The following is a 19622-nucleotide window of genomic DNA, read 5'->3' as shown; positions in this document are numbered from 1 at the left end:
GGATCCGATCTACTGGATCGAAAGTTGGTCAGGTTCTCATCAGGCATCGTCTGATCATGTCTACCTGATCAGAACTTGATCTGAACCCGCTTGTAGTTTTTCGGATCCTATCTGCTGGGTCAGAACTTGGTCAGGTTCTCATCAGGCATCGTCTGATCATGTCTACCTGATCAGAACTTGATCTGAACCCGCTTGTAGTTTTTCGGATCCTATCTGCTGGGTCAGAACTTGGTCAGGTTCTCATCAGGCATCGTCTGATCATGTCTACCTGATCAGAACTTGATCTGAACCCGCTTGTAGTTTTTCGGATCCTATCTGCTGGGTCAGAACTTGGTCAGGTTCTCATCAGGCATCGTCTGATCATGTCTACCTGATCAGAACTTGATCTGAACCCGCTTGTAGTTTTTCGGATCCTATCTGCTGGATCAGAACTTTGTCAGGTTCTCATCATGCATCATCTGATCATGTCTAACTGATCAGAACTTGATTTGAACCTGCCTGTAGTTTTTCGGATCCGATCTGCTGGATCAGAATTTGGTCCGATTCTCATCAGGAATCACCGGATCAGTCGAACCTTACAAAAACCTGATCAAGTTATGATCGTTCTTCAGGTGGACCTAAAGCAATTTCCACTCGGGTAACAGCAGTGTCAAAATACTTTATTGTATTACTAGTGCGCAAAGTATTATTTTCGTACGCAGGTGTAACACATTCTATTTTTTCCATATCTGCCGAATTCACTATTCAAAACGGTAAAGTGGTTTTCTTTGTGCACGAGTACGTAAACCGAAGCTCTATGTAGGAGAATTCACATTACGGGTGCTCGTAAACTTCACATATACCGTGCGGGAAACAACCGCTTTGCGCACACCGCAAACCATTTCGAACAGTGCACTTTTGAGGCAGGTATCACAAAAATCTTCTGTTAATCGTCATCCTCTCTCAGATAGTTTTAGAATATTTCCAATGATGAAAAGAACTGATATCTGCTAAGTGCTGAATAGACTTGTATTATTTTGCAAATATCTCCAACAATTCTAGATTCAAGGAAAAACCATGAGAAATATATTTAGCTAGCTAAATTCTTTACAAAAATTAATTTTACCTTTTTTTTAAAAACCGATTCGTTCAACTGATAATCACAGAATAATCGATATTAAATCTTAAATTTATTATTGAGTGAATTCCACTGTTTAATAATTCTCTGAAGAATCCATCCGACTCCCGAAATAAAAAATCCCAGAAAGTAACACGGATTGTTAAACGTCTCTCCACGCCTCTCATTTCTCGCTTCGTTCTGCAATTTATAAATTTTACAGTCCCCTCGGGTTCGTCTTTATGCTGGCATCGTAATTATTGCTAAATTATTCTCGTGCCACTCTCACGTTCAGAAATTCTGTATTGCGAGCGTGGGACAAACAGCCACACCAAACGATGTCAAGACAACAATACCCAAAGGAAAACTGCACGTTTCTTCCTCTCCTCAAATTACGTCAAAACGATGTCTATCTCATCAATTGAAACAATTTCCACATTGTACTGTTTAAATCTCGAATTCATGTGAACTATTAAGTCACTTATTATATTTTTCTTAGATGGTGAAGGTTTAGAGAGGTGATTGGAAGTCATAGTGTAACATTTTAAAACCTACACAGTCAATAACTCTCGGTTGGATATTAGTTTACATACAACTTTTATTTTGCAGGAAAAAAAAATATTCTGGATATTTGAAATAAGTGCAACCAACAACAACTATTTCTATACTTGATTTTTTGAAAGGAATGTGCAAAAGAGCGAATATTTTTATGATCTTTGGAAATTTGAAAATATTCATTGTTGAAAAGTTATGATTGAAACATAAAGCAAGCAATGTAATAATATAGTATCAATGGAATTATCTGGTGACAGCTTCGAGAAGGATATTTACTATAATTGAATAATGTAATTTGGGGTATTTATGGCCAGGTGGGCGTGTAAGAAATGAGACAGAGGAGTCTGTTATTCTCCCGCAGAAAACCAATCGCTGAATGAAGAAAAGTGTGTTGTCAATTCAAAAATTTTCATTTACTTCGACGCCGTTTGTATTCAAAGAGTAAAAAGCACATCTGTGAATGTAAAAGCTATCCTCCTGTACAGTAAAATTTTCCACACCGGTAGGCTTTTTTTTTCTTGTACCCATCTGTAGGTCATGGGAACGAAAGGAAATGTAATTGTACCGAACGCGTTCGGTAGAACATCATTCTCCGTTACAGAAAAATTACACGCAATATTGAGCAATCATTCACTTTCACTGGGATAATTTTCGATGGAACCCAAGGTAAATTTTACAGTTTCGGAACAAATTACCCTCACGTTCAGTACATTTTCCCAGCTCAACGAGCAAAACATAATTTTTTTATGCATTTGATTCTGATAGGCGGGTAAAAATCAGTAGTGCTAAAAATTACAATATGATGAGTCGTCACTTTTTTCTCCACATGGAGGTAAAATTTTACCTGACGGTCTTAAGTATTTACGATAATACAGAGCAACTGACATCACATTTCCATTCTGTCACGTGACTACATTTTGTTCGGCAATTCTTATCCAATTTTTCGATCCAATTTTTGTTAGACATTTTCCTCTATGTCCATTCATTTTAGTAGTCACTGAATAATTTAGATAGAGAGGGGAGGTGGCCGCTCATGAGAGGAGGTCGAGTGGGTGAAGGCTGCGTCGATTTTTGAGAACAAATTATGGTTTTTTGGCGAAACAAAGTGGAAGAAAGTTGTCGGAGGGGCTCTTTGCAGTGTTATTCACAAGGGAGATAATTAAATGGAGGTGAAACAGAACTTTTTGAGAGGTTTTTCAATGGATTGTTGGTGGCTGGCAATTTGGAGGTTGGATGACGTGGCGACGATGGCGAGGGGTTAAGAGGGGCAAGAAATGATGAATACAGGCGGAATTCGTATAGGTTAGAGAGTGGAAGATATCCAAGGTGATGTAAATTGCATTCCGAAAAATCATGAGAAATTGAAATTGAGAGTAGTGAGAGGAAAAAGCGGCAGCCCAAAATAAGAAAAGTTGGGGAAGCTTGGAATGGACGGATAGTAAGACCACGAGGCACAGTGTGACATGAAGAATTTGGACATAACCATGGAGGCAGAAGCATAGTTTGGCCTAAGTCTGGGGTACCTGAGGAAAGTAAGGTGAATAGGAGGGAGCAGGAGGAGCAGAGGAGGATTATGATAAAGGGTAAACGGAAGAAAGTGTTATTATTATTGAATGGTGAAACGAATAAAGGGCATATCACGGGGAGACTACAAAGAAAATTGTTTTGTGTGGCCCGAAAATGAGTGAAATTTACATAAATCTTGAGAGAAGTCGAAGGCTGATAGACAGTAAATATGAAGCATGTGGCAGTGAAAATGCTAGTGCTGGCGATGAACGTGGGAGCTACAGTAGTCAAAGAATTTGTCCACGGTGAGACGTAGAAACGCAAAAGGAGGGAGAGGTTGTGTAAAATTTCTATACATCTTGAGAGAAGTGGAAGGCTGAAAGGCAGTAAATATGGCGGTGAAGCTAAATAGTGAGGGGTGGAGGTTATTGCTGAGGTAAAGCTGAGGTGGATGATGTGGCCACGAGAAAAAACGTAATTTTGGCGGTGTGGCAGTGCATAGCGAGTTGAAAATTTTGGAGGATGGAAACAGCTCCAACAGGGATGGGAGAGACTGAGAGGAACATCGAGAATGCGAGTGGAACCGGACCAACGAAAGGATGGAACATCGGAGACGGATCTTTCAGCATGAGCGTGACATGTTGTCATTTGTGAAAATTTTCTCAAATTATTTGCGAATGTTCTTAAAAATGTTTCAAAACGGTGTAGATGTTCGCGTTGGCTTCTGGCAAGATCTTCTTACCTGTGTGTTATTGTTGACTTGAGATTGAGACTCACGGCAATTTTGTTATATCTATATATCTTTATATGAATATTTATAACATTATTTAAAAGAAGAAATTGGGAGTCCAAAAGGCTTGTGAAGATGTAAAACAAAGAAAACTTTTGTAACATCAATGAAATAAATGAAATTGAATAATTTAGATGCCAATACTAGAAATTTTGCTGTTTGACACAGAAAAACGGGAAAAATTATTATATCTCTTGAAAGTATTTGCATTTCCGACACCTGAATTTCTGTATGGCTGGCAAAATGGACCTAATTTTAGAGTGCTCCATGGTATTTTTTTAGTTTTTTTTTCATATTTCAGATTTTCTCCGGTTTTCTGCTGAATTATCGAAAAAATTTTCTTACATCTTCAAGTCAATATGAGTCAAAGATTTCAACCAGTATTAAAATAAGATAATAGTAGGCAACTCAAAGAATATGGAAAGGTTAGTTTAACGGGAGACTACTATGAGTTTTAACAGTCGCGGGGGATTGGAGTGAGATTCCTCATGCATTGGAAATCGATTACATATGTCTAAAAACGAATAATTAATGCAAAAAATTGATGGTTTATGATTTGTTTCCTCCGTTCATGCTTAAAATTTTAAAAATAGTCCAGGGCCTCCAATCTTTGAGCTACAGAGGTTTTTCTTTCAAAAGTTATGAAAAAATGGGTACGATAATAATTATGAATCAGTTTTGGAAATTGGATTTCTACACAGCTAATTTCATTTTGTTGAATACAAAAATTTGCGCTATTCATCTAAAATAGGTTAAAAAATTATTCTTATAATATTTAAAATATATTCTCGATTCTTTCAGAAACTTTATTTTTTTTATTTATATTTCTTTCCTACAACTGTTACGGTTTTATAAGCTCCCCATTCGTCTGCCTTGCCTCTCCCACTTCTCTCTTCTGATTTATCTGCGTTATCATGGGCCGTCTTACTCTTATCAACTGCACCCCATTCGAGCTAGGACTGCACGAGAAACCACGGAAAACCCCAGTCATACAGTTCGCCGATTGCAGGGTCCTACTGTACCCATCCGTCACACTGACTCGATGGGAACCGTAGCTCTCCACACTCCCGCCTGGCGGCAGCAGGACTACCCGAGTAGGTATAAGGTATCATAGAGGAAGGTATTGGAAACGTTTGATCTCGCCGACACGAAAACAGGGGACAAGTACCGCTGACCGCCGCGCGCGGCGGTCGCACTCTCTCTTTTCCTCATGCGCCTTGTCTTCCCACCACTCGACGATTTCTCAGCGGCTAGAGTACAAATCCCCGTCCGAACAATGCTTTTTTTTTCATTAAAAATCATTAACAATATTTTAAAAAACAATACGAAATATGAGAATACAATGAAAAAAATGGGGAATAGTACGGAAATTAAATGTTATGAGTTCTCAAAGTTGGTTTAAATTATGAGAATAAAATAAGGGTTAACAAAAGACAAAATAACTAGTAGGTAGAAATCAATGTGGCCCATTGGGACCGCACAAAGAACTTCCCGATTCGTTTTTAAGCTGATGAGCTGGTTTTTGAGTCGATTGTGCAATAACAGTTATCATATTTATGTTCAGTGACACCAAAAACATAGGCTCCAATGCAAAAGTCATCAAGAAAAGAAAAAAATTCAAATTTTGAAAAACACGGAGAAACCGCCGAACCAATTTTAGCCAAAATCTAATCAACTCTAAGTTACATAAATACGCTTCGATTCCAACCTCGATGACCTTGATCGCGTCGATCGTTCGTGAGAAATCGTAGACGACAATTTTGATAACACACACACACACACACACCACGGATCAATTCGGCGAGGAACGTCTTTACCCTCCGAGAGTTTTCGCAGGTTGGAAGGTTCTGCAACGTGGCGCGTCCCCAGGTGGTGGATGGGGGAATGCTCGATATTCTGAACTGCCGTTCAGAATATAGGGTACCGACTAAATAAAATACGTCGGCGCGAACCAACAGCTTCCGAGAAACCCAACTCTAAAAGCGGTGTGCAGGGTGGGTTCCTTAAAACCCCCATTGTCGTACCCCCGGGTCAGGCTCCCGATAACAGCTAGTACAAAAATGATGAGTGATGAAAAAATTGAAAGTTCCCATGCGGGTAGCCTTAACAAGGAGAATCCCGCCATCAGTTCTGATGCTGGCTCCATGGATTATGGGAGGAGCCAATCATCACATTATGCAAAGGTGGACCACTTGGCCTCAGATGCTACAAGTGGGGAAGAGGCTCAGCCTCAAGGGGTGACAAAGTTCACCGTACCGCATGAGTACACCTTGATCCCACATCCCACGAGTGTGGTGCAGGTGCAGACTCAGCACGAGAACGATCTCACCGTCTCAAATGAAGAAGCGAGACATAAACAAGAATGGGATCGCCACGAGAAGCTCATCGCAGATCTTTTGTCCCAGTTGATGGACAAAAATAGGCGAACAATAAATGAGAATATTCGCCAGATGGCTAGGAGCGTTCAGGCTTCTACTAGGCGACTTAGGTCGTTGCATGAACGTCTGCCAGAACAAGTGCCGCCGAAGAAAGCGAAATCCGACAAACCAGCATTGAAAAATGCTGAGATTAGGGAACGGACGATGAAGGATGCAGGGTCGCAAGGAGGGTCACAAGACCAGAACCGTAAAGACACTGGAGGAAATAAGAAGAGAAATCGGGAATCACCTGAAACGTATTCCGATTCGCTCAAAAGGTCCAAGAAAGATAAGACCCCAAGTCCATCCGAGCGGTTCACGTCACCGCGCCAGGAGGAGGGGACAAAAAGGAATGAACCTAGCATGAAGGATCGTGCTAGAGGCGAGCGAACCAAGGGCGAGACCAATCACGGCAGGTTCAACAAGGATGAAGTCAGTGAAGACCAGGGCTGGCAGAAGTGGAAGCGACGAAGGGGGAAAGGTGACTCGGGTCCTAAGACGCTACGGGGAAACCCGAACACGAAGCAGACTCAGAAGAAGTTGGCGGCTAGGCCAAAAGCGCTGATCATTCGACACAAGGAGAAGGAGAACTACTTGGACTTCCTTAAGCGAGTGAAGAAAGACAGTGCTTGTGATAAGGCTAGTGATTGCGTCGAGAGAATCAGACGTACGACCACTGGAGACATGCTGATTATTCTGAGCAAGAAGAAGGCGGATGAAGCCTCCCAGCTACGATCAGCGATTGTCGCACTCCTAGGAAGTGAAGCCGAAGTGCTATGGAAGGAGCCTATGGAAGATCTCGAGATCAAAGACCTCGATGAGGAGACTTCGAAGGAGGACGTTCTCGTTGCTCTTCGGAAACAAGTGGGTGAGGAGCATGAGTTAGGTCTCGAGGCCATAAAATCCATGCGTAAAGCATATGGAGGGACGCAAACTGCCTCGGTGACACTCACGGCCGCTGCTGTCATGAAAATCCTGGGGAGGATGCGCACGGGAAGAAGATTAAGATTGGCTGGGTGAACTGCCGTATACGTAGAGTTCAGAGGCCGGTCAAGTGCTTTAAGTGCTGGCACTACGGACATCTCGCTACCAAGTGCACCTATGGAGTGGATCGGTCAAAACTCTGCGCAAAGTGTGGAGAAGATGGCCACAAAGCAAAGGAGTGTCAGAAGGATCCTTGGTGTGCCCTCTGCACTGAAAATGTCAAAACGAAGAATTGTGCTCATGTCGGTGGTAGCAGTAGATGCCCAGCATACAACGAGGCACTCCAGAAGCTTACCAATAAAAGGCGATCATAAGAGGAGAAACTGCAAGGTATTACAGCTCAACCTCAACCACTGTGAGGACGCACACGATTTGCTCATGCAAACGGTGCGCGAGCTGAAGGCGGACCTTGTCATGATTTCGGAGCCATATCGACATCTTGGCACTCAGTCCTGGATTACTGACGCCAGTGGGAAGGCACAATCTGGGCTTGTGAGAATCAGCCGTTCCAAGACACCGTAAGCAAAAATGGTTTCGTGAAGGCGAAGATCGGTGGAATATATTACTACAGCTGTTATGCCCCACCTAGTCTGAAAATTGATGAGTTCACAGACTTCCTCGATCGGCTGACTGTGGATGCCAAGCAGCACTTTCCCGTGGTGTTAGCTGGAGACTTCAATGCTTGGGCAGTTGACTGGGGAAGTAAGCTAACAAACGCGAAGGAATAAGGTGTACTGGAAGCCATGTCCGCTCTGGACGTGATCTTGCTGAACAGAGGGGATGAACCAACCTTCAGGCGGGGGGAGTTGAGCTCAATTGTTGATCTTACCTTCGTGAGTAGTGCTCTCGCTAAGAGAAACTACTCATGGAGAGTGAGTGATATCTACACGGGGAGTGACCATCGAGCAATACTCTGGGAGATATGTTCTGACCAGAAAGTCACATCAACAGCAAAGAAAACCAACAGCGTTGGCTGACGAGTGAGCACATTTGATCCGGGCTCATTTTCGGTGGCATTAGATGACCATCCCATTGCTGGTGCAAATGCGACTGCGAAGGCACAGGACATTATGAGGAAGGTGACTAAAGCCTGCGATGCCACTATGATGAGGAAACGAACCACGAATCGATATCCACCGGTGTGCTGGTGGAATAAGACCATCGCTGTGTTGCGGAAGGAGTGTAATGCAGCAAGGAGGTCATCTCAGCGTGGCAGGAAAAGTCCTAACTTCCAGGAGTTAGAGATGAAGTACAAGAAGGCACGGCGGAAGCTCAGCAAAGCCATCAAGTACAGCAAGAGAAAATGCTGGAGTGAGCTCCTTAGCGAGGTAGAGAACGATCCATGGGGGAGGCCCTACAAGATGGTGATGACACGACTCAAAAGTCAATCAATGCCAGCACCATCGTGCCCGGTGCTCCTGAACAGAATTATGGAGACGCTGTTTCCGAGTCAACCGGAATTTCACAGCAATACTGAGCAATGAGAAGGAGAAAGTGTTCCGAAGATCACCAGAGAAGAGCTGATGGAGGCCTGCAAAAGAGTGGGAAACTCTAAAACTCCAGGGCTGGATGGAATTCCAAACGTCGCGTTGAAACTGGCCATCCACACGATACCAGAGCAGTCCCTGGATGTTTACAACGAGTGCCTCAGAGAAGGCATCTTCCCTGCCGCCTGGAAGCAGCAGAGGTTGGTACTGCTCCCAAAGGGGAATAAACCACCGGATGAACCTTCATACTACCGTCCTCTCTGTATGCTCGATACTGCGGGTAAGATTCTCGAGCGTATCATTCACCAGAGGATAGGAGCTGCAGTGGAACCCATGCTTGCCAAAAATCAGTACGGTTTCCGGAAAAGCCGATCCACACTCGATGCCATCAACCTGGTCGTTGAAACCACGAGGGAAGCGATTGTAGGGGAACGATGGCTCAATGGCACCAAGGAGTACTGTTTAGTAGTGACACTGGATATCAAGAATGCCTTCAACTCAGCCAGGTGGGGCTGCATAATGGAGGCTCTTGATAAATTGGAAGTACCAGGATACCTGCAGAGAATGGTCAACAGCTATTTCAGCGGAAGGGTCCTTAAGTACGACACAGAGTCCGGCCCCAGGAAGTACAAGGTGACAAAAGGAGTACCCCAAGGGTCAGTACTGGGTCCTCTCTTGTGGAACACCATGTACGATGGGCTGCTAAAGTTGAATATGCTCTGGCGGACCAAGTTGGTGGCATTTGCGGATGACGTGGCGGTGGTTATTGTTAGGAAGCACCTGGAGGACATGAAGCGCGTTTTCAGCACAACGTCCGAGACGATCCGCGGCTGGATGGATTCTGTTGGACTGAACTTAGCGGAACAGAAGACAGAAGTCGTATTGATCACCAGCAGGAAGAAGATCGAGACGATCACGCTGCGAGTCGGGTCTTGTGAAATCACCTCCCAGCCATTCATTCGATACCTGGGGGTGATGACCGATGCACGACTGAACTTCAAGCAGCAAGCGGAGCACGTGAAGACCAAGGCATCGGGCGTCAGATCCACNTGGCATCGGGCGTCAGATCCACCTTATCGCGTCTCATGCCTAACATCGGAGGACCTAAGCAAAGAAGACGAGGACTGTTGTCCTCAGTGACTACTTCAGTGCTCACATATGCTATTCCCATTTGAGGGGACGTTCTACGACTGCAAGAAGCACGACGCAAAATCGCACCAGTCTATCGACTTAGTGCCCTTAGAGTTGCAAGTGCTTTTCGGACAGTTTCTGAAGACGCGGTGTGTGTCATCGCAGGATTGTTACCCATTCAGATTTTGGCTGAGGAGCGAGGATCGCTGTATAAGCGGAAACGAGCGCTCGCATCGGAAATGATAAGCACCGAAGAACTGGCGTCTGAGGAGAGGCGAAACAGCTTNTCGCATCGGAAATGATAAGTACCGAAGAACTGGCATCTGAGGAGAGGCGAAATGGCTTAAACCGATGGCAGGAGAAGTGGACGAATTCGACCAAGGGAAGATGGACCTATCGTCTAATTCCACACGTAGCCGCGTGGGTAAGTCGAACTCATGGCGAAGTCAACTACTATCTGTGTCAAATGCTTTCAGGGCACGGGTGCTTCAGAGAGTATCTACATGAATTCAAACATGAAGATTCTTCGGAGTGCCCCACCTGGACAGGAGTGAACGAGAACGCGGAGCATGTATTTTTCAGCTGCCCCCAATTCAGTGACATGCGAAATACATGGGAGTCGGAGCTCGGAAGGAGAGTTTCACCCGAGGATCTAGTGGAAGCAATGCTGTCATCACAGGCAGCCTGGGACGCAACGAGCAACTTCGCGGCAGAAGTCATGAAGGAGCTCAGGAACGAGGAACGAAAGCGCAAGGCTGCAGTATAGGTGAGAAATCTTTTTTGGAACCTCCTAATCACACACATCTTTGCAGGTTAGGGGGACGTACATAAGATGAAGACGGAAGAGCGAACAGCTGAGACCTCCCTCACGAAGTAATACCTAACGGTGGTGCCGTGAGGGGAAGAAAGGTTAGTGGAAATTTGTCTGATTGGAGTTTAGTGGGTATTGGCAGTGACTGTCGCAGTCCCACACTCACTTGACGGAGGGAAACACCTATTCCCTCCCTCAGGTAGTCGTGCGTAAATGTATTCTCCCAACAGACGAAAAAAAAAAAAAAAAAAATCACACACATCAACCCAAAAATTTTCGGGGAATATTATGGTAACCTTAAAATCTGGCCACATGATGAGTAATTAATTTTCGATTTCGGGGTGAATACAATAACTTCTTTATATCGGGAATTTAAAAAAGAGTCAAGGGATTAAAAAGAGTTAAGAGATCGTTATGACAGTGAATGTTGAAACGTTAAAGATGATGAATCGTCAAGAATAAAATATTACAGGTAAAAGTGAAAAAGCGAAAAATTGGGCGTCTAACATAAAGGTCGAGATATTGATGGTAAGGTGTTAACGGTCAATTGTCAAGGGTGGAATGTCAACGGGGAAATATTGACAGAGAAACGTCAAGGGAGGAAAGTTATGAGTCAAACCTCAAGAAAGGATCGTTAAGGGGTAAACGTTGAGGAGAAAGGTCGAGGGGAAAATGTCAAGGGAAGAATGCCAAGGGAGAACCGTTGAGGGGTAATCGCTAAGGGGAAAACTTTAAGAGGGAAGGGGGAGGGGAAACGTTGCAGTAGAGACGTGAAGGGAGAAATGTCAGTGGAGAAACATGAAAGGAAAAACGTTAAGAGGCAAACGTTGAGGGGGAACCATCACTGGCAAAATATCAAGAGGAAAACGGTAAGGAGAAACGTCCAAGGGGGATCGTCAAGGGAGAAGAGGAATTTTTACAATTCACGAGTGCAAACAATGTCACCATTTTCTCAATTTTCTCTCGAAAAATTTGCACAGGGAGTTTATGTCCATCAAAGCAGGCTTCGATAGGCAGAAACAGAGGACATCCGCGAATCAAAACACCCCCCCCCCCCATCGCGCGAAAAACAAACCGTTTGTTTGCGATTGAAAACGAAATTATCATTGATTTTTTCTTCACTTTACGCATCACTCTATATGTCTCATCAATTTCTCCCATTTCAGATCGGTTGAGGACATAGAAATTAATATTGTTAACAAAACAATTCATGTTAAAACACGGATTTTATATTACAAAATGCCCGAATTGGAAATCAGAAAATTTCCTGAAATAATAGTTAGGGAGAAAGAAATATCACAAAGGAAAATCGATGTTACAATTTTCATTTATTTTTTCAATTACAGGTAAATAATTACGCTGTTTTTTTATATTTTTCATTTGAATCCTTCCACTCATACAATTACTCCCAGTACACCGATTGTCAGTGGCAGGGAGGAACAGCAGATGAGGCAGAATAAAATCGATCGAAGCGTCGTATTGCGGCGCCTCAACGAACTTGTCCCCTGTTTTCTGCTTTCCAATACCTCCCTAAATCATACCTTAAGTAGGTAAGGTTAAGCGATCACCCATCCAAGTACTAACCAGACTAAACGCTGCACGGAGAGAAATTTTCTAGAAAAATTCTAGTACGAGTACTGGAAAGAGTCACAATCCATCGGCTGTGAAAAATTCCGGTGCTGTCAAGGTAAAATTTTTTGGTAATTCTGTTAAAATTTCTGGGGATTTTTGTGAAATTTGCACAGAAATACGAGGAAAAATTCACGTTTTCTCCAATAAAATTTCTAGTGCCGGCACTGGAATTTTTTCCCTGGCCGTCACTTAGCGCCTTTTTTCCCGTGCTAGCACTAGAATTTTTCTAAAAAATTTCTCTCCGTGTGCTTAGCCTGGACGACTGTCGAAGGCCCACGCTAACCGTGTCAGCACTGGTATCGCTTTTTTCTTTCAGAAACTTTTTTTGGCCTATTTGATATGAATGATGCGATTTTTTAATTAAGAAAAAATAAATTACTATAGTAGTGTAGGAGTCGAATTTAAAAAAACTAATCCGTCATAGTTATTGCACATATTTTTCCAAAAATTTTGAAAGCAAAACTCTGTAGCTCAAAAATTGGAAGCCCTGGACTATTTTTACCATCTTAAGTGTCTGCGGGGTAAACGAACAATACGTAATTAATTTTTTTGCCCTAATTATTCATTTTTAGATTTATATAATTGATCTTCAATGTATGAGCAATCCCATTCCAACAGCCCGTGACTTTTAAAACTCAGTAGTTTCCCCTTAATTTACATTTTATTCGGTACGTTAGATACCAATTAGTATCCATTATCAGAATTACGAGCGCATTCGGTAATTTTCTGTTTGTTGGTGCGTAGAATCCGATTTTAAAGATTCAATTTAACATCGGTTGTCGTTTTGCCGATGAAATCATTTATATTGACAAAAAAAGTAATTAATAATGCAATTGTTGTAATCAAGTCTCCTCAGAAACTATCCAAGGTTGGAAAAAATAGTTCAAATAAAAAATGTTCCTGTTATCAATCTAACCATAAATGCATTTATGCATTTTTTCTCTATTCTAGTTCTTTCCGATGATATTGAGGGTCGCGTGAATCGTCTAGTTTTCCGACGTGCGGAAAGGGAGCCAGCATGAAATTTGACATTTGGATATCTCGTAAAGTAATCCAAATAGAAAAAAAAGCATATATACAAATATTTTTTGTTAGACAAGAAGAACATTTTTCATTTAAACTAGTTTTTCCTACTTTGAATAGTTTTCGAACAATTTCGGTTTCACTAATTGAATTGTTGATAACTGTTTTGCACTGTGTATTTGGATAGCGAGCTTCGAATGCGGATTCTACGTACCAAAAAATGTTAAAAAATGCTAAGTCGACCCGTAACCCTCAAAATGGATACTAAATGGTAACTGGCACATGGACTTCCGAGCCATGGATTTTCCGAGCTATTTTCAATTCCGACCAAATATGGGTTTTCAGTATTAAACTCACCAATAATATTTATGTGCACTGAGGTAACTGTGTAAACGCATTCATTAAATTTTCAATAGCTCATTGAAAGTGCAGATGAACTCGCTTCACCTCCGGCAAGGATTATTTTCTGCTCAGCTGAGAGGCTTTATCGATAATTATGGAATTCTCAACACCAGCTACGTTTACAGATTTACTGCAAATATATAATAAGAGATTGCATAAAGATTTTTTATGAGAAAAACTATTGAAATATGAGAATAGGATAATCATTGGATGTTTTTAATAGTTTAAGTATGTTAATTGTAAAGAAAAATCTGCACTATGGCATCTGATTACGAATTTGGAAATGTAATTACCATTTTGGCAATCACCTTATTATTGAAGCGAAACGATCGTAGTAGTTGAACAGAATGACGAAACGGGTTTATCTTTCCGTTTGACATTTATAATCGCCCTGTTGCGCCCTTCTTCTCGACCCTCATGAATATTTTGTTCGTGTCTCCCATTTGACCCTCATGATTGAGTAACCCTCATAATTATTTGACCCTGTTTGTTTGACCCTGAGACTAACCCACACTGACAGAATGATTCGTTTATTCCAAACGAGATTCTTTAACTATTAATGAATTGTAGAATTGAAGGCGACCAAATACATGTTCATTAATAGGCAACGAATAGTTCACTTGGAAGGTGAAAGTTGAATCAAATAAGACTTTGTTGGATCCCGATGAATAAATGCACGAATACAGATTTATATTAAAATAAAACTGATATTTATTCACGAAAATGGTAGAGAACTGTTAAGCAGTGTGACAAGTCTGACTATTATTTCTAATAATCGAATGGAGACTTAATGTTGCAGAGATTCTGTTTACAATGCGAAATTATAACTAACTTAAATTACGAAAGTGCTCCTTTTTATGTACCTGAGGGTGCAAGAAGAAGTGGAAGGGGCAGATGAGACGCATGTCCATATTTGGGCATGAGGAACGTCTTGGCTGTAACGTCAAGGGGAAAAGGTTCCGGGCTTGTGACGTCAAGGGGAAGGTCCTAAGAATTTTATAGTTGTCTGGGGAATTTTCAGAGGTTTTATAGAGGCCGGAGAAATGGTCCAATGTTCTATTGAGAAGAATGGGAATTGGCCCAAGGTATGTTGAGGAATGTGGGGATTGTCCCAAGGATCAGACGGATAGTCCGGAATATTTCTAGAATCTATTCAGAATGGTTTACTTTTTATGATATGATTGGGGTAAGGCCCATAATTGAAATGGCTGGGGCGAAACCCACCTAGAATTAAAAGTCTAGAACTATGTATATACTTGAAAAAAAGTCGACGCTGTGAAATTGCCTACTGACCAGATTCAAACAAAAAGATTTTTTACATAAAATTGTGACTGGGGATGAAAAGTGGATATTTTACGACAATCCTAAGAGGCGAAAGTCGTGCGTTTCCGAGCCAGAATCCGACATTTGCCCGATAGATGGGAGAAATGCGTGGAAAGTGACGGTGATTATTTTCAAAATTAAATCTGTATTCATTTTTTTATAAATGTTAGAATTGTCGAAAAAGGCCGAGAATTAATTTATACAACTAATAACTAAGCTTTTCTATCAGTGCATGAATTACAGTAGACTCTCGCTGGTTGCACGCCCGTTAGTTGCTCGTTTTTCTCTAATCCCCTTCTCGGACGTTCGAGCGCTGCCCCCCACTCTCGGCCGCCTTATCGCTTTCTTTTGTCCTCCGTATGTAAACACAGAGGTTCAAATAATTTTATTCCAAAATAAAACTATTCATTCCTTCCCATTTTCCGAGAACTTGGGTCAGCATTGGTTAAGAAGTGGGGGCCGGTGAAAAGTTGCTCATTTCTTGGAAATGGCACCCCACAGCCCTTTCGATGAGGAACTAGCGAGTCTACTGCATAAGGGTTAACTAATCCTGAGGGTCAAAGGGGGGAGATGAATGAAACGATCATGAGATTCAAACGCAGGGCAAAAAAATACCAGAATAAATTTTGTACTAGCACAGTAGAATGAATTCATTTCAAAGGATCCGGAAAAATTTACGTGTCAGCCCCATTTTTTTACGCGTTACAAGAACTTTTTTTGAATTTACCGCAAAAATTCCTGAATTTCGTAGTAAAATTTCCGGTGCTGGCACGTGAATTTTTCCAAGTCCGTTAGAATGAATACATTTTTCTGGTAATTGTTTCTCCGTACTGCTACATCGAATAAAAAATCATAGGATGATGATCATTTTGCTCTTTTGTTCAATCCCTTCAATATTTCGGCTTTCGTAATAAAGTAACTACTAGATTGATGATTATATTTCCAAATTGCTTCACAGAGAAAAAAGTTTCTAGTTTCCGGAGACAAAAAATACTGAATTCCAGTGAACTTTTTCTGGGAATCAGAGAAAAAGTTCTAGTTCTCAGTAATTATTACTGCAGTCGAGAACACATGGTACTTAAATCACGGCACTTTGGTTCTGGGATCCATTACCCTGGATTCTTGAGGTGCTTCGTCAGTCAGTTATACGGCAAAAAAAAAGTGAAATTTTAAGGAAAAATTTTCGAAATAGGATTATGTCGCAATGAATCCGAACATAATTGACTGCTCAGTTTTTTGTAAAAAAAATGATTAAAAATATCATTTGTATAGCGTTTTATGAGAGTCACTTTTCAACTGTTCAGTATGAGCATCGACAATGTACATGCAATGCAATTACCCGATTTACACCATTAAACGTATTCCAAGAATAGATCTCTGCAATTTCATAATTTATTATTGCACAGATTTGGGGAAATGATTGGAAATGTATTACAGCATCATGAATTTTCGTTAAACTAGGAAAAAATGGCGGTGTAACATGACCAGGGTGAGAGAAGGTTAGAATGTACAGGGTTAGACAGGGTCAACTGTGGGTCCTATAGTAAATGGAAGCAAAGCTATACTATAATGTAGTATACAATCGGCCAAATAAATTCTGTCCCATCTGAAGTTGATCCCTCATTGAGCTTCCCCGATGAAACCATCTTCAGGTGGGACAGAACTTATTTGGCCAATTGTAGGTTCATATCAAAGGACGGTGACACCAACTTCGTCCAACGCAAATGCCTTGTTGCCTGATCTCTGACGATAGTTTCAATTTATTAATAAAATCATTTTTTAAAAATTTGAGGATAAAAAAAATCGTCGGTTCAATAATTATGAGTCATAAATAAAAGTTAATCCATTCAGCAATATTGCCATTCACTTTTGAATCTTTAAAATTTTTATATTTTTCTTTTCAAACGATGCAGCGGAGTGTCGGCACCTTTAATGTTTACCTCCACTCTATATCCCAAAATTATACTGACGAAGTACCTTAACATAATAACTGTTGGGCAATGAAATCATGGGGTTCGTAAAATAAAAACCATTGAGTTCTTAAATTGATATCCGTCTCTCCTCGAATTATCTTCGTTAATTACCGTGTGGCATCATAACCTAGACACTCCGTCGCGAATGCTTACAATGTATTGTGCACCAAGGGCGGATTCATGTTCCCCCCGCCCCCCTCGAGGTGCACATGCTATTTCAATACCCCTGCAAAAGAAAGTTTATATTTTGCTTTCGGCACTAAAAAAAAATTACTATTGGATTATGGGGTTTAAAAAAAATAAGAAACACCTTTTATCTATGTGAACACTTTAATTGAAAAATCTCTAAGACTCTACACAGTCAGGAGGAAGTTGACACTATGAATATCTACGAGACTAAAAAAAAGATAGTTGCTAGTGAGGCCCAGGGCTAATACAGACCTAGGAGGGCAATATAATTTCCACCCCCTGAAGCAAACGCTTGGACTTTCCTCTTGACCCGCCTGGTCGCCAGGTGTACTTTTGGGAAAAACCCACATTTGGGTAAAACCCCTCATTAAAAGTCCCCAGAGGACTTTTCCCCCTTTTTACACTCTCAGGGAAGACCACATAGTAACATAAAGCAATAAACCTTTCCTTAACATAAAAGAACTTGGGAGAGTGAATTTTGGTCTCGGGGAAAACCCCGAAATCCAACAATTACTTTAGCCAAGAAATCATTTTCTTGGGCCAGTCTTTCCCAGGTGGTCCACGTCCATTTCGAAATATTACAATTATGTTGAATGATGAGACGATTATGCTATATATGACCTTGAATGAACACTTCATTATTTTTCAATGTTTTCAAATTTGAGATTTTCTTACATGAAATAATTTTTTTCAAATTTAAATTTAAAAGTCTTCACTAGGCCTCGGGACCCATTGAACAGTTTGTGATATATGGCGGAATATTCGAATAACTGAAGAAAATTGCAGACCCAACCGATTTTGCACCGCATGACCACGAAAAACTTAATTTTTTGCCTGTTTTTACCTTCAAACTGCTCCTTGTGTCGTGATTTTCATAGGATTTTGGCTTTTTTTTTCAATTGTTCGTTACACTCCAAAGAATAAAGTTAAGCATCCCTTTTACTTTATTCGCAATAGATGATGAATAAATGAATTCTGAATTTTATAAATTTTTCGCGTCTCCAGAGTAGAGAAACACAACATTTTGGTCACATACACACACACACACACACACACACACACACATCCACACATACAGACTGGTCTCTGAACTTTAGAGTCTAAAGTATCAGGAGAGTTACTAGGGATGATGAAACGTGGAGAAATAAAATTTCCACAATCGATTTTCGGGGTCATTACAATAACTTCCTCCCTTCGGGTCGGGAAGTTAAAAAAAGAACAATACTTCCAGAATGAATTGTCTTTTAATCTATAGATTGTGCCATAGTCTTTATTCCTTAAAAGAAAAAAATATATTTGATATTTTTAATTCTACTTTCATTTTTTGCAGTAAAACAATTATGTGAAGTCCCAATTATCAAGATTAGCCAAAGTTGTAATTTTCCTCAAAGGAAATGTCGCTCGTTCTTCAAATGAACAAAAAATTGCAAGAAAAATATTTGAATTTCCTGACTAATTTGCTTAGGTATTAGTGAATCAGTGATGCGACAAAGGATAAAAAAAACAATTGGCCTAGTCCCGTTGTCACTTCAGCAACCCAGGACGCCTTTTATCTCCATTCTCCTCTCGGTATAACCAACCAGATAATCAATAATGCGGAAATAATGTTTTTCATTCGTCGCCGACCGAGGCAATTCTGTCGCCTCACTCGTTAGATATTATATCATTCCCATTCTATTCACTTATTTTTCCCCTCTTTCCACACTCTCGAGTCTGAATAACGTAATCGGGAGTACACACTCTCTCGTATCATGTTGGTGGATTGGTGGATGTTAGGAAGTTCATAAAAACCTTTGGAGAGTGATAAGAAGGTTGTTATCACTCATTTCTGCTGTGTGAATTTGAAAGTGTAATATAAGAATAGTTTGGACCGAAACAACCTTATTTGAGAAGGAATGTAAGGAAATGAATTAAATTAAGTATAATCGGGCGAGCTGGGAGGGTTGGAAAAAAGCAGCCATTTTTTTCTTTTTTTTACGTATTCTTTAAATGATGGAAATGGCGTGTGCAAAGTTTCAGACTGCTGTGGAGCATGGTTAATTTATTATGAATTTTTGAAAAAGTGGTCATTTAACCACTGATCTTATGGAAATCACCAAAAAAACTGCAAAACCCAAGGAAAAAATGCAGCCAAAATCATGGAACTTTAGACACATTTAGAACATGTGATCAATGATTTTTTGAATGAAAAAGATTGTCGCCTAGGAGCATTGTTTATTAATAATAGCGAAAAAAGTACTGAAAAAACGTCACTTGAGAGAGAGAGAGAGAGAGAGAGAGAGAGAGAGAGAGAGAGAGAGAGA

At 41.0% G+C, this 19622-nt stretch overlaps 1 protein-coding gene across 2 annotated transcripts in view; it reads right to left on the bottom strand.

The window, feature by feature from the left end:
- The window catches only part of LOC107042422 (torso-like protein), a 250234-nt gene that overhangs the window by 189931 nt on the left and 40681 nt on the right, over positions 1-19622 (bottom strand). The window contains exon 1 of one of the 2 annotated variants that reach the window (XM_015263467.2): positions 13790-13840. The exons of the other annotated variant lie outside the window; for it this stretch is intronic. The gene's annotated coding sequence lies outside the window, so the exon portion shown is untranslated. Of the gene's footprint in view, positions 1-13789; positions 13841-19622 lie in introns of those variants that run through there. 2 annotated transcript variants of the gene reach the window in all.

Source organism: Diachasma alloeum, unplaced genomic scaffold (assembly GCF_001412515.2).
Source record: "Diachasma alloeum isolate Michigan unplaced genomic scaffold, Dall2.0 Dall_scaffold_00462, whole genome shotgun sequence".
NCBI classification, from domain to species: domain Eukaryota; kingdom Metazoa; phylum Arthropoda; class Insecta; order Hymenoptera; family Braconidae; genus Diachasma; species Diachasma alloeum.
Note: the sequence above shows the minus strand (reverse complement) of the source record. Positions and strands in the feature narration are given on the sequence as shown.